The sequence below is a fragment of the Ixodes scapularis genome, unplaced genomic scaffold, assembly GCF_016920785.2.
Source record: "Ixodes scapularis isolate PalLabHiFi unplaced genomic scaffold, ASM1692078v2 PGA_scaffold9__187_contigs__length_104089568, whole genome shotgun sequence".
Lineage (NCBI taxonomy): Eukaryota > Metazoa > Arthropoda > Arachnida > Ixodida > Ixodidae > Ixodes > Ixodes scapularis.
In genome coordinates, this window is record NW_024609884.1 from 98,715,831 (window position 1) to 98,741,274 (window position 25,444).

At 47.0% G+C, this 25,444-nt stretch overlaps 1 pseudogene; it reads right to left on the minus strand.

Annotated features, from left to right (window-relative positions):
• Positions 1–5,090: 5,090 nt before the first annotated feature.
• On the minus strand, positions 5,091–6,236 carry LOC115317965 (annotated as a pseudogene).
• Positions 6,237–25,444: the final 19,208 nt, after the last annotated feature.

Here is a 25,444-nt window from a genome sequence, read left to right on the forward strand (position 1 = left end):
CTCAGTATCCGTTTCAACAAAAAACCACAAAACAAGCATCAAAATCACATGATGCATGATGAGGCGCGGGTGGCCAATAGGAACACCCTCCCACGCGTTCCGGTAAAGATTAGGTTTACGGAGGCTTCGAAAGGCGTTGACATCATTCGGAGCCCTCGTGTGAAGTGCGAACCGCATAATAGCGATAACGGCGCCTGCTGCCGCCGCGATGGCAGCTTGGGACGTGGGGAGTGACGTCACTAGCCTTTCATATGTAAAAGAAGAACCCGTCCATACCCTGTTTCACCTTACATCCTGACGCAGCGGATGCTACGAGCTATGTTAACCAATCCCGTTTCGTGGACGTTGTTGTATCCTGACTGATCATTTTATTATTCTTTTATGCTAAATTTCCCTTCTTCGTCCTCGTCATCTTCACTCCACAATAAAGAGTCTGGTATTGGCCACCGCAGCGTTCGGTCACACATTCCTGACCTCCCGGGTCTACCGAGGACACCACAAACCTTTTTGGCGACGAGGATGGAGGGATTCGGACTCAAGCCGCCTCCAGACTTCTTGAAAAAACCAGGGACTCCGACAATTCCATGGGAGCGATGGATTTCGCTTTTCGAATTCTTTATGGGAGCGTCTGGTGCCCTTAAACTATCCCCGGAACGCCGCCAATACCTACTCCGCCACTGCCTGGGATTGGAAGGTCAGTGGATATTCGACACCCTGCCTTCCTCCCGCGCTGTCGCTGTGTCGTCGCAAGCAACGACGTCAGCGGCAGCCAGTTCTTCTGCCAGTTCTTCAGTCGTTGCTACACCGACGAGAAGAGGCGTGTACCAAGAGGCTGTAGGTTCCCTCAGCGCACACTTCCAAAGGTCGTGCAACATCAGCCTTGAGCGCCACCGATTTCGCCGGCGCTACCACCGTCCGGAAGCGTCCTTGTCAGACTACTTGACCGATCTCCGAGCATTGGCAGTTCCGGCCAACTTTGGTCCTCAACAGGACGAGAACATCCGAGAACAGTTCACAGCTGGAATGCTGTCAACTCAAGTTCGTGAACGGCTACTTCTGGACAGCAATCTCCCCTTCGACCAAGCCGTTCAAATCGTCCTCAACATCGAGAGGACCAAGGCCGAGGCCAAGGAGCGGACCATTGCCACAGAACAGCAATCGACATGCCACGTCGCCCATAACGTTCAGAAGGTCGACTATCACCGAGAGTTGCCTCGTGGAACTTCGTCCTCCCGTAAGCCGTCGGGACGGAAGTTTCCGCCTCAGCGTAAAGGCGCGTTCACACTCTTGCAACCGAGTACGACCGAGAAAGACTTCTTGGGACCGGATGCACTGAGCGGAGCTGGTCCTAAGAGATCGCAAGAGGCTTAAAAACCGGTTTGGTCTCTCTCGGTCGCACTCGGTTGCAAGAGTGTGAACGGGCCTTAATACGCGGCACAGTCCACCGTTCCATTAAGCGTCAAGCGTTTTTTTTTCTTTATTGCATGGAAGCACAGACGGTGGGCACATGGGTCATAGTTGCAGTTTTGAAACGAGAATGCACTAAGATTATACAAGCTTATTCAGATACATTTTCACCAACACTTTTACAATTCATACAAATTTGCATAGCTCTTCGGGTGCGCAGGACTGACTCGGCTGTATTAGAAATCAGTAAACAAAAGGCACTTTTCAAGTCGCCAGTACCATCTTGACTTTTCCCCGAGTTCATCAAGGACACTTATTACGTGATTGCATGTTTCGATAAAATTTGATTTGGTAGTCCTTGGTGGTTCAGCGTTTCTGTCTATCATGCCAGTCTTCCAGAGACTATGCATACCAAGCAAAATAAAAAACATCTGAGGGAAATGTGCCTGGATCTTCCACAGGAAGAAAACGAATAGAGTATGCGTTGATATACAAGTCCTTTTTGATAGTCCTTTGAAGCATATCCCAGAAAAGGTATGCATCTGTGCAAAAAATAAAGCAATGCTCAATAGTCTCTGGCGTGTTGCATAAACGACAGTTGACCGACCACGGTACAAAAATTCCTTTGTCACGTAGCCATGGTTTTACGGGTAGTGTGTTAGTATGAAGCTTAAAGAAAAATGTTTTCGCAGTCGGGGGAACGCGCATCCTGCGAACTCGTTTTAAAACATCTTGATCTGAACGGTTTGGATAGTGTCTGCGATATAAAGGGTCTGGAAATAGCGAATCTATTAGGTTATGGTAGAGCTCTTTTCTGGAAACGGTGAACAAATAATCCAAAGAAAAACGCACTTTCAAAAACTCAAAACCTTCGACGACTTCTTTGAGAAAGCCAAAAGGTCGCGGCATTGCCACATGGTCGGATGAAACAACGAGGTCAGGGAGGAGATCCATCAAGTGAGTTTGGAGAAAGGTCCTAATGAACGGGTGGGAAGACGTTCTGAGGAACATGAAACGTGAAACAATTTTTTGTACAAATAAGTGGGTTAAGCCTAGTCCTCCCGCTTCGATAGACCGAAACTGATTGTCGCGCCGGATTGGCTCCCATGAAGAGTCCCATATGAAGGTCGCAAATATCCTATGGAAACGCTGAAGGTGTCCTCGGGCACAGTGAATAACCTGAAGCGCGTACCACAGTTTTGCGACTAGGAAAATGTTACATCCAGTAGCACGGCCAAACACCGAAAGATGATTAGGCTTCAGCATGTCCGCTCTGCGCTTAAGTTTTTTGACGCTTACTGTCCAGTAGCCTGAGATATTTCGAACACATGCTATTGGCGCGCCAAGGTAAGTAGTTGGCACGCCAGACCACGCCATTCCTGCATAATCCGAGGGTGTTGTCCCCCAAGTCCCATACCAAAGCCCACAGCACTTGGAGGTGTTAACCAGCGCTCCAGCTGCCTTACAAAATTGCTGGGTTAATTGTAATGCAGCGTCGATGCTTTGCTTATCAACACAGAAAAAAGCTACATCATCGGCATAAGCCAGAACTTTCACTTCATGAGATAACAATTTATAACCTTTTACGTCTGTACTTTTCAGTATACTTAAACACAGAGGCTCCAAATATAATGCAGACAGAAGGGAAGACAAGGGGGACATCCTTGCTTTACAGATAAATAGAGGTAAATTGGTTTGGAAAGAGCCCCGTTTACTATTAATCGAGTTATTGCTTCGGAATAACATAGTTTTATACCGTTAAGGAGGACCTTTCCTACGTTTATGTGTTCTAAAAGAGCAAACAAAAATAAATGGCTTACGCGATCGAAAGCTTTCGCTAGGTCAATTTGAAGCATTGCTACTTGATCTTGTAAACTGTCGCAGCAATGAAGAACTGATCGCGCTACGTGAATGTTTGTCTGGATTGTGCGGCCCTTAATCCCGCATGTTTAATGAGCTCCAACCACTCTTGAAATGGCACATTGTAAGCGTTTAGTAAGAATTTTGGCAAATATTTTGTAATCCACATTGCAGAGCGCGATTATGCGATACCCTTCAACAGTCCTTAACTTGTCAGAGTCGGAGCTTTTTGGTATTAACACGGTGTGACTGATAAAACGATGGAGGTAACCTGCCATACTGAAGTGAAGCTGTGAAAAGTTCAAGGAGGAATGGGCATATCATGTCGATGTGTTGGTTATAAAATTCTGCTAAGAGGCCATCTGGTCCAGGTGCCTTCGAGCTAGGAAGTGACCCCACGGCCTGGCATATCTCTTTGAGAGAAAACGGTCCAGTAAATAGTTCGGAGTACTCGTCACTCAAGCTGGGCAGCAGTGAAACGAGAGGAGTATACTCTTCATTTGATGAGGGGGAGACCTGACCAAATACGTTTTGATAGTGTTGTGTGAATGTGGTCATAATGTTGTCGGTATTTCTTGAGTAAGCGTCGTTACATAGCAACTCCGGAATTTCTTTAGCTAAGGCGTGTCTGCGCTCGTCATCTAAAGTCTTTTTAGTAGGTTGTTCGGCCGATACAAGGCGTTGACATCTTTATCGCACGGCCGCTCCTCGGTAATGCTGAAGCTCGTGGCGTTGGAGCTCAGATTTGAGAAAGCAAATTTCCTCATGAAAACTACCTGGTTTTTCGCATTCCAGCTCATACAGTTCATGAAGGCTATGTGTAACTGCACGCCTGTCAGCTTTCTCATGATATGCCTGAATACACGCACACTCAATTGGGATGTTTTTAGCTTCTTGCTTAAAACTATCCTACTGTGCAAAAAGGGAAAGATCGGTATTAGTACGAATAGCCATAAAACAGGTAATTAGTCTCTCGTTAAAGTCATTGTTTTTAAGAATATTGCTGTTTAACTTCCACAGAGCCCATTTTGGTCTAGACATTTGTTTGCGTTTCTCGCCTAGCCTGACAGTTACAACACAATGGTCAGAGAAGGATACCGGCGTTACCAAATATTCAAACGTGTGTTCCAAAAGACAACTAGACACGTATATTCTATCAAGGCGTGCGTGGCCAGAACTTTGCAGGTGCGTGAAGCGATTGATGGACGTTCGAGAAGCACCGACGTCGCTTAGGCAGTGTTGGGGCACAAGATTCTAGAGAGCAATACTGCTGTTGTCGCGTCTCAGACAGATCGTCGAGCGGTCGTGGGCTTCGCATACACAGTTAAAGTCGCCAAACAGAACAGTACATTTGTCGGTGTCAAGAAAAGCATCTAAATTTTGGAAAAATGAAAGTCGACTAGAAAGAGTCATTATAGGCATAAACGCAAATCAGCCGCCAGTGAATACCCTCTAAGTAAATGTCACAACAGATAAAACGACCTTCAGTGTCAACCGTGTACGAGAGCGAGGTGTAGTTCAAGTCTTTGCGGAGAAACAAGAAACAACCAGCCGATAGCCCCACAGCGTGACTCACACAAACTTCATACTCGTGTAGAAAAGGCTGGAGCGCACTTGTTGTGACCTCCTCCGACTCTATCTTTGTCTCCTGAATCGCAACAATGTCCAGCCGCTCACGTTGCAAGAGCCGACAAAGTTGCACCTGCCTCGCACGAGATCTTAGACCTCGGACGTTTAGTGTTGTGAAATTTAGGGGAATATTCTTAGTTTCTATCCGTCCTCAAAGAGGCCGCATTTCAGCGTTAAACGTAACTCGCCACACTTTAGGTAGCTCCTGGCTTCGCGTTCGGCTTGGCACGGGACCCCGATGCCTTCTTTTTGGCGACGTCTCCGTCGCCAACACGGTTGAGTAGTGTTGAGGACCCGCTTGAACACGAAGGTGCCTCTGTGTCAACCGGTGCCGGTCGCTTGAGTGGTTGGCTGCTGCTCGGGGAAGGGCCGTCCTCGCTAACTGCGTGCTGAGGTGTAGTCGGAGCCTTGGAGACAGTCGGTGCGGGAGTCGCATCAGGTTCCACGTGCGCATTCTGTGTGGTGCTGGTGCTTGGGGATGCTGCAGGTTCCAACACTGGAAATTCTTCATTCTTGTCAATGTTCTGTGATGGCTGGGTGTCTGTACTGTCCCCGGGCCGTGCGTCTTCTGAAGGATGGGCCGATTCGACGGGTGGCAATACCCCGGTGACGTCAGCTACCTCCCTGACATCCTTTGGGAGCTCCGCCGCTGTGTCATCTTCGTGTGTTTGACGTTGTCGTAGCATGTCAGCATAGGTGGCGCCGTTGACACACTCCTCAGTTAGGTGACCATACCGCCGGCAGTTGGAGCACCTCGGTGTTCTACAGTAGCGTCGAATATGTCCCACTTTGTTGCAGCGCAAGCACAGCAGAGGTCGGCCAGGAATAAGGACGAGGCTCTGGCTTTCGTAGACTTGAAGGAGATGTGGTATCTGACTGGCATTGACACCATCCCCTAATACCAGTACTACCTCTAGATTTAGAGTCTCCATGTGCTCAAGCTCGCTGCACCTCCATTTTTCTCTCTTGATCGATCGCACTTTGCGAAATGGGGCGAGAGCTTGGATAACTTGCCGATCCTCTAGATGCTGTGGAAGCCAAAGAAGCTTTAGGTTTACTTCTTGCTTGTCCGGGTCAATGATGAGGCACTTTCGGCCTTTCACGCGAAGCTCTCGTTGAGCGACGAGCTTTGCCTTGGTAACAGCGTTGACACACGTCAGCATCCAGACGTGAGACATCTGGAACTGTCCGAGGCTCACAACGTGCTTCAATTCGACGATGCCACGTAGGGCGTCTCAAAAATCAGGAGCTCGGCACGGGCGCGCCGAGAGGTCCCCATGCAAGAAAACGGAATTCAGGCGCAGGTTACCTGATGTCAGACGTGGCAGGATTATCCGGTAGTCTTCTGTAACGTTATCAGAGGTCATAACGTTTCCTCGGCCAGCGGCCGATAAATTTTCCCCGAAGAACATGGAAAACGTGGCCGTTCGAAACGGCGTCTTCTTCTTTCTCCACAAGGCCAAACCGACAACGGGGAAGCCGTTGTTATTAGAAACTTATATGTCTGCTTAATGCGTTTGGAGACATGATGCGGTTAGTTTCGTAGTTAATTTTGTGCTTCGGTATTCAAGACGCATTTCTGATATTGTGGCAATGTTAACATGCTCAATATGTTATTATTACTGTGGCTCCTCATAGTTTTTTCAATGCGCTTTGCTGACCGTTTTATTCTGTAAAGTTGCTAGACATCCATAATAGCCAACGAATGCAATCCAATCGAATCCACAGCCCTTTTTGCTCGTTCTGCCGGCCGTGCGGCTTTTCATATCTCTGTCTTCAGGTCAATTTACGGATTAGTCGTGATGCGTGCAGTTTACCTTTGCTTCAAATGTGCCCAGAAAAGAAGGAAGCGACAGTGAGCCGTGGAACTACGTCAAATCTGCTCAACAGCCAAGATCATGGCACGGTCGTTACGAAGTAAGTTTCTTTCTTTGTTTGTTAGGGCTAGATTATTCTTTCCTCCGTTTAAAATGCTTGTTATTGCCTAGATTGCTTGCTTTTACCAGTATCACTAATTGTGCGCGAATGGTGCTCTGCGAGGCTGTTTTGCTCCGTTCACAAATAGGCTGTGTACTCGGTCCAGGTCCATCAATAGCGGCGGAACGTTTTGGGGGAGGGGGGGGGACGGCGGCGGCGGGCGCGCGGGCGGCCGGGCGGCCGGCCGGCCTGCGGGTGGAGGCGGAAAGGGGAGGGGGGGGGGGGGAGTTTGATTGCCTCCTTCCACCGTATTGTTCACTGGTAAACTAGAATGCCTGGAAGAGCGCGGGGCCCCTCCATCGCCTAAGCTCTAGGTTAGACACTACGGGTGGATTCTGTGTGCGTATTTGCGTTTGGAGAGCTGGGCCAGGCAAAAGGCAGAGATTGATTGATCGAGCAAGTCCGTAGCTTCCGCCGCGCAGTCGTCTGCCAACGACTTTATTTTCGTGATTCGTTATCAGAAAAGAATCGTCAAAAATTGGTGCCGCAATGAATTCATTCCAAGGTGATTTGCATAGCATACCGCTACTGATCGCAAATATTTGTGCCCACGAAATAATTTTTGATGCCACTTCTGGGCTTCTGGGGAAATTTACAAGCATGTCCTGAATTAGGGTAGTGTCTCGCCAGTTTATGAGAGGTATATTTTCTTCAGTGTAAGTATAGTGTTAGACATACCTCACCCAATCCCTGTATTTTTTTCGTTTGGTACTGCCTTTAGCGAATGGTGTTGTAATTGTTTTTAGTTGTTGCATGATTATTACTAAAGCATGGACTTGGGTTTGGGCTAGTTGGTTGTACATTGATAGGCGTGCTGCGCTGCGAAGTTCTACAGAACAAACGCGTGACTAAAAATTGAAATGAAAAGGATGAGTTTACATTGAGATGAGGAGAAACACAACGAACAGAAATGGGCGCAGAACTAACAACTGTTTATTCTTTTCTTTTTCCTCCTTTTCAATGCATGAGTTTCCCAATGCGTGAGTTTGAAAAGGAGCGAACGCTATGAAATAATGATAAATGTTTTCATGAAGATGTGTGGACTTTTGATTTTTGTGGTGTTTTTCCCGTTTTCTGATAAACGTTCGGTTTTTGTGGTGTGAGAGGGGAACTTGAAGCTGGTGCTGGTGTCCGCCTCGTTATGCTATGTATTGTCTCAGCAGTTCAATTTCGTTTTTGTTCAGTGCAATGGAAGGATCACTGACACACGTGCCGTGCTTCCCTGATGCCATGTGGAAGGCTTCTATGATTTCTCGTTTGTTTCTATTTTGCGATCTGTCCATGACTGATGTGTTTCCGAATAGCGGTTCGCAGCTGCATCTCGCGCAATCCGCTGCTAAGTTGCCAGGTGCTTGCAATTGCCCACATGAATATTTATGTTCTCTGAGTCTGTCATTTAAGCACCTCCCCGTCTGCCCGATGTATGAGTTTCCGCATAGCAACACTCAGAGCAATCACAAAACCAAGGAAAGGGATCAGGTCAAAAAACCTCTGGTAGTGATGCCATACATTCATAAATTTTCGCACCAACTGAAAAAGATCGCCGAAACGCACGAGGTCAAAGTAGCCCTATCCGCCCCATTTAAGCTTAAAGGACTGTGCAAAAAGGTTAACGAAGAGGAAGGCGACACATCGGGTCAATCGTCGTGTCGGGTAAAGCACAAAAACAAGTTCGTCGAATGCGTAGAAGGAGTCGTCTACAAAATACCATTCACGTGCGGAAACTCATATATCGGGCAGACGGGGAGGTGCTTAAATGACAGACTCAGAGAACATAAATATTCATGTGGGCAATTGCAAGCACCTGGCAACTTAGCAGCGCATTGCGCGAGATGCAGCTGCGAACCGCTATTCGGAAACACATCAGTCATGGACAGATCGAAAAATAGAAACAAACGAGAAATCATAGAAGCCTTCCACATGGCGTCAGGGAAGCACGGCACGTGTGTCAGTGATCCTTCCATTGCACTGAACAAAAAGGAAATTGAACTGCTGAGACAATACATAGCATAACGAGGCGGACACCAGCACCAGCTTCAAGTTCCCCTCTCACACCACAAAAACCGAACGTTTATCAGAAAACGGGAAAAACACCACAAAAATCGAAAGTCCACACATCTTCATGAAGACATTTATCATTATTTCATAGCGTTCGCTCCTTTTCAAACTCACGCATTGGGAAACTCATGCATTGAAAAGGAGGAAAAAGAAAAGAATAAACAGTTGTTAGTTCTGCGCCCATTTCTGTTCGTTGTGTTTCTCCTCATCTCAATGTAAACTCATCCTTTTCATTTCAATTTTTAGTCACGCGTTTGTTCTGTAGAACTTCGCAGCGCAGCACGTCTAGCATGATTATAGTAAGGTGGTGAGCTGGTACTAATAGTCCCTTTCCGAAATTCAGTCTGGCCACTTTGGTCACTATCATCATCTGTGGAACGGCGTCTGTGCCATACCAATGGCGGCCTTCTAGTGACTGATAAAGGAAGACGTTGAAGATGCTCCTAAGCGGATCTTGCGAGGCCTGTACATTCGGGGGGTCAGAACGACGCGACGTAGGAATGGAACACAAGAGCTACGTAAGCGTTTATTTCTAATAACTCAGATTCAGTCAATCTGTGGTCGGCACACAATCGGCTTTGAAGCACTTTGGTGTAGAGAATTTTCTCGAGGCACCTGAGTGGGTCGGAGCTTTGTTCTGAATGCAGGTTCTGGTCACCATCGAATTGAAAGTGATCAAGAAAAAACTCACACTGAGCAACCTCGCGAGCCGTTGACTTGCGAAAGTGACGGTGCCGATCCAAGTTCATTTCCGCCATTGATATGGCAAAACCTAAACTGCTTTACAAACCACCAGATGGCACTGAATTTCGGAAAGGGTCTATTGAACACCTTGAAAAACAGTTCACCACAAAAAGTAAAGGAGACAAGCAGAGTAACGCGTAAACCACACGCAAGCGCAGACTCTCGACTAGCATAAAGTGAGAAGAAGGGAGAAATAAAGAATGCGGAAGGAGCTCAAGCACAGACCCAAGTGGAATGCGCTGATTCACCTATTAGCAAGAGCAGATTTTAAAAAAAGTAATTTCCTAGTCAGTTAAGGTAACAGATTGATGGCTAATACATAAATACAGCTCAATCTCTCTCTAAAATCAACGATGAATTGTCACCTACTTATGCACTGTTTACACTGCTGGTGTATGTCATCCTTATGGCCGCGTCCTACTAGAGCGACAGACAGCAACAAACGACAGCGACACACGACGAGCGACAGACGACACCGACAGACAGCCTATTGGATGGATGGATGGATGGATGAATACGGCTGAGCCCTTTGGATCGGGCGGTAGCTTACGCCACCTAGCCATTTTGTTTTATAATTTAAGCTTAGAATATTTAAATGTGAAATCTATATTCACTCCGCAGTGCAAAGAAAGTGAGGCTATGAAACCCCCTTGCCATCAGTGGATAAGAAAATACCTAGTTTTCTCTCGATTGCTGCCACCATTCACTTAATCTTTGCTTGGTAATCTCTACAGTCTTGAAATCCACTCTCCCTTCGCTGTCTCTAAAACCCAATGACTTTATTAAATCTATGTTGTCTTCGGTAGGCATAGGGTGAAGCCCTTTACAGTAGAGTATCAAGTGCTCAGCCGTCTCGTCGTCCTCTCCACAAGCAGTGCACACTGTATCAATTTCCTGGTACTTCACTCTGTATGTTCTGGTTCGCAGAACACCCGTTCTTGCCTCAAACAGCAATGAGCTTCCCCTAGAATTGTCATAAATGCTTTCTTTGGCAATAACTCTTTTGTTTAATCTATAGCTTTCCAGAGCCGTCTTTGTCTGCATTCCCTCTAGCCACCAATCTCTTTCTGTGGCCTTAACTTTCTTCTTAACTGAGACTTGCTCTTCCGTATCTTCGCTATAGCCCAAAAACTTTCCTCTTAATTTTCTAGTGCGCTGTCTCCACTTTGTGTCTACACTCCTCATGTATAAATAGCTGAAAACCTTTCGTGCCCATTGCTCCCCGTCCATTTGCCTCAACCTATCCTCAAATTCTACCTTGCTCACCGCTTCCCTGCTCTCAAATGATGCCCATCCCATGTCTCCTTGTACTCCCTGGTTTGGCGTTTTGCAATGTGCCCCCAAAGCCAGTCTACCTACTCCAACTATTTGTCGGAGTCTCGCGTCTCACCTGGCGGACATGACGCAGGACACGGGGACAGGGAAACTTGTTCCCTAGTTGGACTGGAGTTGTCAACAAAACACTTCAACATACACAGACAAACGGAGTCTGGCGACGCCGTTTTCGTGTTTTGCTCTTTGGGCATTAGACGCGCCGACAAACACGGTGAAAGTGGAGACGATTACTTTATTTCTTGATTAAAGCTTGCGCTTCTCTTCATTTGCCGTTGCCGACTTTCCACAAACAGTCGTGACAATCGACACCAAACTTTTTCCGAACTAGCATATCCGAATCATTCCCTTTTTTTGGTGGTTTGAGGTATTCTAGGTGAGCACCACGGAATTTTACCCCAATTTTGAGGATGTTTAAGACTTCATATCCGTATGATTTAGGGCAGGCGTTTTTTGGTGGACAGTACGGCATCCTGATTATCACAGAACGTGATGACAAGTCTCTCATCTGCCGGAATGGCTTGCCGTGGAACGTCGTGTCCTACTTCATGGTGAGCGGTCTTAATTTGGTCAGTCCTCGAGCATGGGTGTATCCATCCTGATGCAGGGGCGTAGACCTCGGCGTCTTGAAGCACCAAATCGCGCACCAAGTTTTTGCGAGCAAAACCAACCCACCTGGCGGACATGACGCAGGACACGGGGAGAAGGAAACTTGTTTCCTAGTGGGACTGGAGTTGTCAACAAAACACTTCAAAATACATAGACAGAGGGCTGCGCCGGGCAACACGACTGCCCGGCGCTAGTGGCGCGCCCGCGATCACTATGCGCAATTGAGGGACCGGAACTGTGGGAATGAGGAGAGGCCGCCAAGGGCTTCTCTGAAGATCGAGCGGCGGAGCAAGCCACGGGAGGAAGGGTAGAAGAGTGGAAGGAGAGGCAACAGAGGGCACAAGTGGGCGAGACGGATAAGTTTGTATCCGAGAGATGCTCCTCAACGGGACTGCTTGCTGCGCTTCAAGTCCAACGACAGACAAAAACTCGTCCGTCGTCGATGGTTTGTCAGTGCTTGTCGGCGATTGTCGCGGGCGTTGGTCGTTGCAGTGGGACAGCATCGGCGGCACGGAACTTTGTGGTGTCGTCGGACCAAAAACTGTGTTTGCCGCTTTAGTGGGACGAGGCTTTTAGAGAAAGCGTGAATAATCAGCAGATACTATGAAAAACATACAAGGGGATTTTTTTAGGCCTTTATTATTCGTAGTATGGGCGACCAATGTGTTTGCTCATCCGTCTGTTATCTGAGCTGCCAAGAACATCGTGTTGGGTGAATTAGCACGTTCCACTTGGACCTGTTCGAACTTTTGCTAAAGCTCCTTCCGCATTCTTTTTTTTTTTTCTTCTCCAATTTATGTGAGTTGGGAGTCTGCAGTTGTATGTAGTCTCTGTATTCCTCTCCTTTATTCCTTGTTTTTTGTCTTATTTCTCAAGATGTTCAATCAGAATAAACTCACCACCTTGTTACATGGAAAGGCCGTTGTTAATTCCAAAATGTCTGTAAAACAATCTACCTGACATCTTTGGCTCACGCTCAGGTTTCTGAAGCTCACATTCTCCGAACACAACCTTTCTAATTTCTCTGGTCCTTTTTCTTTTTTTCTTTTATGATCAATTGATCAAGTTGTGAGTGTGCACCAGTCTGCGTCCTACGTGTTCCTGTCCTTTTGTTCTCGTCTTTTTGTGCACTTTTTTTTAAGTCGGTCCATGATATTTTTTATCATATATTTTAATCTGTTTTCATCTTTATACTTACTGCAGCCCTTACCAACTAGAAGTTAACATTCGATGTGAGTGTCCTGGCACGACATAGAATGACAGCCCCCTCTGCTGAAGGCCAGGCTTCATGGAAAACTGCCAAGGCTGTTCATGGTAAGGTGCTCTATATATTGAGCAATATATTAGCAACTTATTGCTGCTAGGATTGTTTTTAACACAGACTGTGTTTATGGACTGGCCTTTAGCAATTCCGATGCCACTCGCGTGAAATGAAATCCTGTAGGGGAATTGCGCATTTTATTCGTAAGAGGGATGCTGAGTTTACAACAGAAGTGCATCTCGACTTGCTGCCAGTATTGCTCTGTGTGTTGTGTTTGTATTTTTTTTGTTCATTTAGTGTTCCCAATAATGGCTGAAGCCTTCCCATTGGTGCGCTTGTTAGTGCCAACACACAAACACGAATGAACGGCAAGAATGGTGAACAGCGCCACTCACGCTGTTCGCCACCGCGCCCATTGGTTTTCGGAGAAGTTTGCAGTATTGGTCTATGGTATTTGGTCATATATCGCACATGAACACAACCAGGGCACTGTGCCTATAATAGACCTTTTTGCGAAATCCCCAAAGCGCCTCGGCCCGCGCGCGAGGAATTGTGGGATAGACTGGCCCTCGCCTGGCCGCTCTGCCTTAAGATCGCATTGCCTTGTCGCTTGTCTCCTCTTAACCCTCTGTTTTTCGAATCCATTTCCTATTTTTATCTATTCCAGTGTATGTTCTTATTGCTTCTATGTCTTTCTATTCTCTTCTGCGCGCAATATTTATTGTATATATATAGTATTTTTGTACTTATTTCGCTTTTTTCGACGGGAGTGCCGACGGACAACACGCGGCTTCGCGCGTCGTTTCCCGGGTGAGTATTACCGTTGCTATCAATTCTTATCGCGCTGTTAGCTGTTCATTTTGGTTTATTGGACCCGCGCACATGTCATAGGGGTAGGCAGAGAGCTCTGAATGAACAATCGCGACGCGAGAGCCCAGTGCGCTGTGATTGTGTCGCTCGTGCTCGCCCCATTGACTCGCGCTGTAGCGTGTGCCTTCGAGTGCTGCTGACTTGACCAAGGTACAGCACGCCGCTTTGTCGCCGCCAACCATTTGTCCGAATGTTTGCGAAGCTGAGGCATATGCAACGCTGCAGCGCCTGACAACTGCGCGCAGCGGCGCGATCCCTTCGCAACCACCGACAGCTCAATGTCGCGGCTTGGATGCGCCTATGGCATGATTTCGTAATCTATCTGCTAAGCGGTTGTCAGTTGCCAACGCCATTTTTTTCAAGTGCAGAGATGTGTTGCCGCAAATCATTTTTCCGAATGCCTGCGAAACCGTAACACTGTTCGGCATATTCAACGCTGCGGTGCCTGACAAACTGCGCGCAGCGGCGCGAGCCCTTCGCAAGCGCAAGTGGTTTAACGTTGCGGCTTGTGTGCGCTCATGGTATGCCTTCTCAATCCATCTGCTAAGCGGTTGTCAGTTGCAAACACCCTTTTTAAGTGCAGAGATGTCCTGTCACCCAGGCAGTCACCTTGAAACTCGTAATTCCTTCGATAATTTTATTTCTCGAGTAAAGATGCCAGCTGATGCTCGAGTTAAGATGCCAGCAACTGACAACCGCCGAGGAGACTGATCATGAATGCATGCCAAAAGCGCATACAAGCCGCAACGTTGAACCACCGGCGCTTGCTAGGGGGCCGCTGCGTGCAGTTGTCAGGCACCGCAGAGTTGGATATGCCGAACGGTGTTACGGTTTTGCAGGCATTCGGACAAATGATTTGCGACGGCAAAGCAGCGTGCTGTATCTTGGTCAAGTTAAGCGGCACTCGAAGGCATACGCTACAGTGCGAGTCATCGGACCGAGCGCGGGCGGCCAAATCACAGCGCACTCGGCTCTTGCGTCGCGATTGTTGATTCAGAGCTCTGCCTACCCCTATGACATGTGCGCGGGTGTTCATAAACTGCTCCTCTAGGCTGCACGCGGGTAAAATAAACGAAAATGAACAGCTAACAGCGCGATAGGAATCGGTAGCAAAGGTAGTACTCACCCAGGGAACGACGCGCGAAGCGGCGTGTTGTCCGTCGGCACTCCCGTCGAAAAAGGCAAAATAAAGACACAAATACTATATATATGCAAGAAATATTGCACGCAGAAGAGAATAGGAACACTTGAAGCAATAAAAAATACACTGGTATAGATAAAATAGGTAATGGAATCGAAAAACGAAGGATTAAGAGGAGGCAAGCGACAATGCAATGCGATCTCAAGGCAGAGCGGCCAGGCGAGGGACAGTCTCTCCCACAATTCCTCGCGCACGGGCCAGGGTGCTTGGGAAAATTGCAGAACGTCTATTCAACGCTCGCAAGGTTTGCGTGAATACACCCTGTAGCTGATCAAACTTCCAAAGTCAATTTGATGTTGCAAAAATGAATAATGACATTGGCATATTTCTTGTGCCAAACGCTTCACACCTGTTCAGAACTCTGATCTCCACGAGATCACAGTAGCATCGTTTCTGTTGTAGTGGCACGGCAGTCTCCATAGTTGTTTTGCTTCAATCTTTGTAAGGGGGTCGCTTTAATCCAATTCTACTTATCTCTGGTGTACTAGATAGCAGCATATTTGCAGAGATAGTCTTCAGATTTTGCAGTTCCATCGAAATATATTTCAGCTTATGAAATATTTGTTATTTGGCTTGTAAATTTTTAAGCATATCTAGATTGAAGGCAGCAAATATCTTACCTGCAGTCATGGTATGTGTCCGAAGTATATTGCTTTAACGTAAGTGACCAAACCTCTGATTTTTATTTTCAGTGCTTCTAGCGAAATGTTGATGCTAGGATTATTTTTGTTTTTTGTTTGTTTCACATAATCTACAACACTTTTTTTCACCTTTATACTCAAAGCAGCCCTCGCCGAACGGAAGCTAGCATCGTCTAGGCCAATTCCTTCCTGCATCACCAGCCGAGCCGAGGATCAAATCCATGGCAGTCTGCAAATGTTGTTGATGGTAAGCTGCCTCATATATACAGCTGTGTAATAGCACCTTGTCCTGGATGACAATTTAAAATGCGTTTTTATTTTTTAGAAAGTGAAATTTGCATGGGCATACTTGCAACGTGAAACCTTACCAAGCCTATTCTGATCTTTCATCCTCTTGAGATTCCAGTACACCCGTTTCTGCTGCACACATACTGCCCACTTTGGCCAGGTAGAGACTTGATCCATATCAAGGTAAGCAGGTGATTATCAACTGCTCAGTGCTGTCCGTGGTGACATTCTCTCCTTATCAGACGACTTACCATGCTTGGTTCGCAAGGCATTTTAAAAGGAGAGCAAGTCAGCTGGTGCTTAATGCGCCCAGCACTGAGCAGTCGACAATCGCTTGTTCACACTCATAGAGATCGCGACTGTACTTCAAGCTCGGCAAGTGTGACACTTATGTGATTCAGCCTAGCTGTGGTGTGCTGAGCGGTATGTATATAGCTAGTTGACTTGTGTACACACAGTGGCTGTGCGGTATAAAACGCGCCCAATTGGCAACTTTAATGCAGTCTCCTGTAGTCCCATTGATGTTGTCTTTTGGCGTGCATGGTATGTGTTCACACTTTTTTTTTTCCTCGCTTACCGACAGTCCTAGCTGTCTTCAGAGGGTGAGTGTGAAACATGCCAGCAAGCCTCTAAAGCAGTATGCAGTGCAATTTTGGTCTATTGTGCAAGCGAGGAAGAAGAGACTGCATGTTTGGCTGTTGAGGCTGCGACATAGACATTAGATAGTTTTATCTGAGCATTCTTAGACCCGCTCCACTCAAAAGGAAAGCGCCTGCATGCGCACAACGCTCAGTCAGCAACGACCAATCGGAGCGCAGATGCCGCTGGAGCAGACAATTCCCGCACCCCGATGGTCACTGCCGACTGAGCGTTGCGTGCATGCCTGGTTACTTTCCCGCTCAGTGGCTGAGCGGAGCGGGCCTTAAAAAGCGCTCAGCTAAAACTTTTTCTGATAGGGGGTGGCTGACGCATAGATATTTCAGACAGAAGGATGGCCGACACTGCTCACATCAATTCTCAGTGAGAGAAGCTCTCATCGCAATACGCAAATTATGATTAAAACTTCCTCTACCAGTTTCTGGAGGTTTTGGGACATGTGCTCCTGGCAGTATTGCCGGGCTAGACATAATTATACCCAGATTCACTCCAATATATTCTAAGAGGATGAAGTCAGTTGCCACATAGCTTCTGCAAAACTAAATCTGGAACTCACTCCTCCTTCCTGTTTTCCACTGTATTGAGAACCTTGTCCCAGTATGTGATGGGTCTGTGAAGAAAATTGACCAGATAAACAATATCACTTGGAAAATAGATGTCCCATACATATTAACCTGCATCTACCAACAACTGTACACTGCCTCACTAATGATTTGGTATCTTTCAATTGATTTGCCTGAACTGTTCGCACCTGTAGTCATCTTCATGATGATCACGAGGGAATGTTTCTTGTCATGTGATGTCATATGCTTAAAGTAAGTGAGGCTTGCGGGCATTTTCAAGGGTTATGGGGCATGCCGTTGGAAAACACTTAATGTGAGTTTGATGGTGGACGCTGGTAATATATACTAGTTTGTGTGTAAGTCGCTATTTTTTATTTCATGAAGTCTGCAGATGACTTTTAGTCGTCAAGTTTCCATTATGTGGGAACTGGGGGGTCATACTCTGCAATGCATTACATGTTTACCTGTGTCTACCCAATCTCATTAGTATGTGTACAACAGTGAGCTATAAATGTCAAGGATATGATTTGTCGTTGTCTCAGTAAGGCTAATGAATCGCTATATTTACCTAAAAATGCTGAATGTGGATATCGGGGACTGCTCACCTGTCGTAACAAACGTCAGTGTTAAACTACACGCCAACTACTCCGCCAAGCTCGCCCGTCTCTTGACATGCCCTTTTGAATTAAAATAGATTATTTCCACAAGCCTTTCTCTGAAGTGGGCCTTTTTCATACAAATAGCTGACCTTATATATGAGATAACTGGACCATTTTTGCCCCTTGGTCATCCAGTGTGTTGTTACAGGTGTGTCCCTTAGGAAAATCGAAGTATTTTTGTTTTGATATAGTTTCCAGATTGAAAATAAAATAAAGACGATTAGTGCATTAGCTCCCAGTTTCGAATTCCTGGATTGTCACGTACAGCTGGTATTGATTTACCCTGTCATTCTACTTTGGTGTCGATTCTCTTTACAGGTGCTGTAATGAAGGACTTGCCTTCCCGGGTGCGTGGTCGACTTGCATCACAAGCTGCATGAGAAGTGTGAAGAAAATTTCCTGGGCCCGTGACATGCAGCCTCTTTCATTCAGCGCACTCCTCTGGCGACAAGCGCATGATTACCAGCCGAACTGTAGCTTCACTGCAACTGACAATAAACAATTACGGTAACAATTTTGTATGTTTCATTTACTACCCATGCATGAGTGACAGATGGATGTGGCAGCTGCTTTACCAAAAAGGTGTATACCTATGCCAGAAATGTACTTTCATGCACAGTCCGAAATAATTGTTTACACACATTACTTGTTAAAATTACCCTTGGTATGAACTACATCATTTCTATTAAGTTGTGAATTGCACACAAAACCAAATGTTAGCCTGGAAAACAAGACCGTGAACTGTACGGTTTTAGCCCGCTAGCCTGGGGTCTTGCGGTACTGCTGGTACTATGCTGGGGATTTGTGCTGGCAGCAGCCCGGGAACTCGCTGGGACAAAAGACCGGGAACTGTATGGCTTGAGGCCGCTAGCCTGAGGTCTTGCGGTACTGCTGGTACTATGCCGGGGATTTGTGCTGGCAGCAGCCTGGGAACTCGCTGGGACAAAAGACCAGGAACTGTATGGCTTGAGGCCGCTAGCCTGGGGCCTTGCTATTATCTTAACGTATTACTGGTACTACACTGGGAATTTGTGCTGGCAGCATCCTGGGAACTCACTGGGACGCCCAGTGCCGGGCGTCCCAGTCAGTCCCAGTCGCTGGCCAGTGACTGGCAATCTCACTGGCCCGTTGTCGCCCCACGGGCGTTTCCAGCGTCGGGCCAGTAGGATCTTGCCGGCCAGACCGGTACCGCCCCATTCCCAAACCAGCGAGTTGTGCTACTTGGGAAGGCGCAGTGTCTATCTGGCAAGGTGGCGACCCCGAAGCGAAGACCTCGCAATGTAGAAGCTTCGAGCACGGGGACCGTCAAGCATGCCGAATTCACGCACAACGCCATTCGCCTTGAGGTTCATCTTAGTACCCCGAGAGGGGGATTCCTACCCTTGACAGCTATTTCAAAATAAACTGTACAGGCCACAACTAATGTCGATTGACGTCCTATTATATATTTTGGGACAAGGCTGCTATCAGTGTGATTCCTCATTCCACGCTGCACGAGAGAAAAATATAACTCGGTGCTGGAGGCAAATAACACGTGCAAAGCGGCGGAGCAGATGGTAGAAACGTGGCACCTCGGCGACTTATAAATAAAAAGCAAGAAGAAAGAAGGAATTGAAATATAGTTCGGCAATTCGCACAATCTTGCACCAAAAGTACGTCTAAAAAGGAGGAGGAAAAAAAAAAGGCTTCGCGCGTTTAGTGGTGTTCAAACCACTGCCGCCGAGACGTCGGTATCGCCAGAGCAGCACCTTGTACCACTCATCCGCGAAACGCGCGGAGGAACACTTTTTTTTCCTGCATTTTCATGCGCACCACTTCAGTACCTTTGACAGCTTTGCAAGCTATGTATGAAAAGGAGTGTAAGTGCCCACTTTGAGAATCACACTGCGATTTGAAGCAACGCCGAAGGCTCGCGTCTCGCAGCTCCGCCTGTTGAATGACCATTCGAAGAGGTTGCAGACTGTGAAGGTAAGATCGTTCACACCGAAAAGCTCTCTTTACAGAGCCTACACACACATACAGAGCTCACAATTGAAGGGTGGCCACTGAGGTTTTAAGACCCACTGATCGTAGTAATCGCATACCAAAGACGCCTCGCTAGGTCCTGTAGGGATGAGGCCAAGCCTGGGGGATTCATCGCCGGAAACGTAAAGGAACCAAGCAAACGACGTGAGGCTCGCAGACGCGGTTCGTGGGAACCGACGACGTCCAAGCCACGATCCCAGCAGCCCTAGTTGCAGCCTTGCTTCCGAGAAGACTGGATATTTTTTTCCGGCGGGCACACAATACTTAGACAGCACGCTTGCGGCTGATGTAAATTGGAGGAGGTGGATAACAGGACAACCAATGCACAAAAAAAAGGTTGAGCACGACACAGAGCACGCACAGAGAAGGATTGTCGCCGCCATGTTGAAATAAAACGAAGCTGAGACAGGCCAAGCTTCAATTTAGTACACAACCAACATACTTCATTACAAAGAACTAGATAAATGTTAAAACAATTTTTTTTTTTTGCGTTTGAAGCTCTAATGTATGTCGACTAAAACAGGAACATTCAGGTTGCGTCAAATCAGTTTCGTCGGAACCAGCGAACGTTGCCACATCGCCATCGCCACCGCGACCAAAATCAAAAACGAAGCAAGCTGCAAACTTTCGGGTGGTTTCAGGCCTTTAGGCTTTCGAAAAAACATCGATGAACGTTCTTTGAAAAACAAAAAGTGTCCCAGGTGCCGGCGTGCCCATTGAACCAGCTGTGGGTTTGAGTCTACTTGGTGAGTACTTGCCCATTCGTTTCACTTTTTCAGTGCTTTCGTTTCGGAGCGTTTGCGAAGTGTCCTTGTGTGTGGTGTGCAGGAAGCGTGAAGGCGAACGTGTGCGGCTCCTTGTCGCACACGTGCTTTGCAGATTGAATAACCTTCGAGCTTTTCCCAAGGAAGTCCCGGAACCGACCTGTCACTGAGCGAGCAGTCAGATTGGGGGAACGCACACAGAGTCGAAGGTCCCACCGAAGCCGGAGACTTCGTAAGTGTATCGGGGAGCTTTATCTCGTGGTTCGGTAGACAAGGCGAGTTCTACAAATCAGGTGGCGGCTTGGCACCACCTAACTAGGCGGTGTGTTTCGCGGAACCCATGACTGCTAAAGGTACCCATTACGTGCTGGCGCTCGTATTTGCACCCCGTTTGCTTTCACTGCGGGTGTTCGAATTCAAGTTCGATCCTCTGTATTGATGATGTTGCTTGCGAAGAGTATAAAGAGCACTATTTTGACTAGGAGGCGGACTTTTTATACAAAATGCTGTATATGTTGCAATGATTTGCTAGCCCTCTGGCTATAGTTTATTATGAAGGTTGTGGAAAAAAAACGCGCATTGAGTAGTTAAAAAAAATGTATATATAATGTAGTGTCGAGTATCGTCCAACGGCACTCTTCCAGAACGTTCACTTGTCGTGCAATGGCACTCCACTCACGCCTTCAAGTGCCGTCCGAATGTCTTCTGTAAAGCGAATTGTCAAAGCGAGTTTTTCGAAGTTGTAGCGTAGCTTAGTAGAAATTGTATCGCAGCTCACCTCATAGGCAGCGGACCCGGGTTCGATCCACAGAGTGGCGTCACTTTTTAAAAATTCTTTCTCAAGCATTTTGTTTCGTCGAGACATTTGGCGATATTTACGACATTTATATTTTACCATTAACACTGAAAAAAAAAAAACGGATGTTGTAGACGAAATTTTGCTTAACAAAATGGTATGGGCGTCCCTTTCCGGAGGTACATGGGGGACAGCGGGGCTTGGTATGGGACAGAGGGGCTGGACGCTGCGAAGCGGCATGTGCAACGGGCCCACGTAGGTTAATAGTTTAGTAATTAGCAGCCGCATACTGTCGCCGCGAGGCGGCATGTATGCCGCCTCGCGGCATACATGCTGAGTTCCTTAGGGAGGTATAACAAGTTCCCCAGGGATAGACGTGCTGTTCAACTGTCTTTCGGACAGCACTTGTCGGCGCGAGTGGAGTGCCGTCAGACGGCACTATAGACATCCAAAAAACAACAGAAAACGAGGTGTTTCGAACGACTTTCTTGAAAAGATCATGAACTGATTTTTCAACTACTTCCTCCTCAGCTTTCCTCCTCAATATTTAAGCAAAGTGAGAAATCATGTGAAATCATGGGGTCGTATTTCACTGAAAGTTCTGCCAGCAGTCTGAGAGCCGGCATTGACAAAGCCCTACATAAAATTCACACTTCATATTTTTGCATGCGCCGACAACCATGAAGGGGGCGAAGAGAGAAGCGATGGCGACCCTTTTTGCTATCGCTCAGCTGCACGACGAGGCACACTGCATGAAAGCGACAGGAGCAAGCGATTAATGCGGTGAGCGACGTTTTCTAGTAATTCAACAACCGAGCAGAGTTACAAGCGACAGTGAGAAATCTCCGTCGCTGTCCTCGATGCTCGTCTCGTTGCTCGCTAAATCGCTTACATGAGGTCCATTCTTAATTGTCTGAAAGCGAGAGACACATGCCACGACTGGAGTGCTGTGCTGCCACTCGCTTCCAAGTGCGTCTCATTTCAGGGCTACACTGCCGTTTGCTTCCAAGTGCTGCGCGGTCCTCCTGCTCAGGCGCTTTGTTGCCACTCACGAAACTAGCACGAACTCATCAAGGGGTTTTAGGCGGGGTTAGCCATCCTGTGTGTTTGCCGCACCATCCTTTTCGGTGCCTCGCCAGTCCACAGTCACTTCACAGTCACAAGTTGGGACGCCATGACGACAGCAGCATTTGTGCCTGCTTGTCTTATTCACCAGAGGTTTGAAGACCAACTGCAGACTTTCGACAGCATGAGACTTTCGGTTTCGTAACATCATTGTTGCTTCCTTGGGGCAACTCTTAATACATGGGAGGAACAGGATGGCAATTGCACCAGTGGGGAATACGTCCAGGCATTATACCTATGCTAAGACTTGCTTGGGCACCTGTTTCTTTAAGATTATGTTTACACTTGCTGCGTTACCTCGGAGGCGGGGTTTCCCTACCAGACGAAAAATTTGACTGGGCCATAGGTAAGGCAAAGTTCGACTCGCGCTGCTGATCCTGTTTGCCCGGTACCTCTACACGGCAGAGGACCTGATCAATAGGAGTGTGACAGGCCAAACTTCCAGGCGTGACAAAGTATGGCGCCGTGGGAAGGAAGCCCATTACACCTGCGAAAGTGGATGCAATTGCAGGTGCGTGCCTTCCTGCATGTCTACCTTCCCGGCTCTAAACTATGCAGCAATTGGCAGGTTTCAGCATCGTGCATTATATAGGTTCTGTAGACCATACGCGAAAAAGCTTTTGGGTATCATTATCATGCCGTTCGGAGCCGACATGTGGTGGGTTTTGCTATCTTGAATGTGCAAATAACGCTATAACTCGTCTCGCCTCAGGTTGAACTAACTGCGAAAGCTGTGCAAGCGCAAGCGGGTAGCCTTGACTGGAGCAGCCGCTGACGGGTGATCCAAAGCATTTAGCTTGCACTTTTAGCAGGCACAGTTAACAATGGTTGTTCACCCATCTAATGTTTGTTGAGCCTCACGAATATAAAGTGAATTCAGTTGGCATTCAAGTAGCTATCTCCTTTTTTTAATTCGGTGAAGAACAAAAAAAGAAACACCTGCCAGGTCACTATTTCCTTCAACTAGGAAGTTTTGTTTTAGTGATAAACATGCTATGAAAATATTTAAACATTATTTTCAAACATCATCTTTTAGTGTATTGGTAGCAGTCACTGCCGAAAAAAATCACACTCTTTTAAATTCTAACGACCACAGCTGATTTTGCACTATCTCGGCTCTGTCTATTGGCGGATATCAGACACGTAGCCAGGATTTTTTTTTTTTTTTTTTTTGGGGGGGGGGGGGGCGCCCATGAGAAAATGCTGTATGAGGGGGAGGGGGGAGAGGGGGGTCCCAGCAAAATCAAAGATTTCGGGGGGGGGGGGGGGGGGGGGGGCCCGGGCCTGGGCCCCATGGGCCTCCCCCTGGCTACGTGCCTGGCTGACATGTTTACTTTCTTGCAGCTGCCAACAGAGTGATTCGGGGAAAGAGGGTAGCACTGTGTGCCCTCTAATGAAAGAGCACATTATGTAGTGTGCTTAAAAGGATACTGATCCGAAATCTGTATTTCACCTAAACATGCAGTGGGAGTGTTCAACTGGAAGCTACAAACCCCAAGACATCACTTTTATAACAATATGTTGCATACAATATGTTGAATAAATTAGTAGACAAATACTATGCGCCTTGGCGCATAGTATTCGTTTCCTAATGTATTTTCTAGGTATTCAACTGCTAACAAATTTTGTGAACAGATCGTTCCACAATGTAGCCATCAACACGTACACACCCAAATAACGCTACCCAATTTTTATATTTTATTTCTAAAATTGGTCACTTACATTTAGCGATGCGTTCTTGGCATTCAATACACTGCTCATCAGGTTGTTGGCAGGCTTCGTCACGATGTATAATTCGTGCATTACTTTGGCATTTGCTGAGTTTTCTGGAAACAGGTGCCAGCAGGTACGGGCATAGACAATGGTAATTATATTCGTGCATCGGTACAACTTCCTTTGTTATTTTATTTTAAAGCTTGCAATTTAGTTTCGAACGTACTTCGTGGTTCCCATGGCAAAGTTGCAAACATTATATTCGTGCGCTCAAAACCAGCCCAAGGTCAGAACTAGGCATCTAAAAAAATAATGTGACCAGAAACAATGTCATTTATTATGTTGTCAAGCTAGGCCTTGCAAATGTTAGCCGAATCGGGTCCACTAATACTCACCCGTGTAGGAAGGTGTCTTTCGGTCCCATGCTTGTTGTTTACTTAGACCTTGAACATGATTCATTACTACCGAAGACTTGCATTACGAATGTGTTCTCTAGTTAACGGTGGTGTTCCTGTTAATAAACCACTGTATTAGGTGGGTAGAAAATAAGAGTGAAGAAGTGAACTTTGGTCTTTAATGGCAAGTAGGTTCATATGGAATAATTTTTGCTTCAGTGGAGGCTCAAGTATGCACGACACTGAAGGGATTCTCCTTTCAGTCGACGGAGACAAGGGTACCACAAAAGCCAGCGAGGGAAAGGGAACGGGACCTCTTGGTGTTAACGCCTTGCCGCCTGCGTGGCTGTGCCCCAAACCGTGCAGTTTTTGCCGAGGTAAACAATTAAGCCATTTGAATGTTTTGCTGATAAAAAAAAACATGACTCACTTGCATGCCTTGCTGTAAACAATCCAATGCAGCACTGAAATTTGCGAGTTGCAGATAATGTCACTGGTAGGATAGATAACCTCTACATTCTCAGAGTTCTGTGGACTAAGGGGCTGCCCAAAGATTACACAGCAGGATGGCGCCCCGCTACAGAGCACCAGCACATGTCGTACTATAGCCTCCTTTATACTGACAAAACCTGGCAGATTGCCACGATTAGCGGTCGCCAAAATGGAAAAGGTGGAGTGACATACAACGGAGAAGACTCTCGCCGCAGCGGACGCGAAACACGAAAGAAGTATGTTTCGGGTCCTCGCCACTGTAAATGCTGTGTGCTGATGTCCAGGTTCCCAGAGGAATGGCTCTTTAATGCTCTGTGCTACCAAATCCTCACGCTCCAAATCTGTGACCAGGCACTCTATGACTCCGTCGTCGAACTG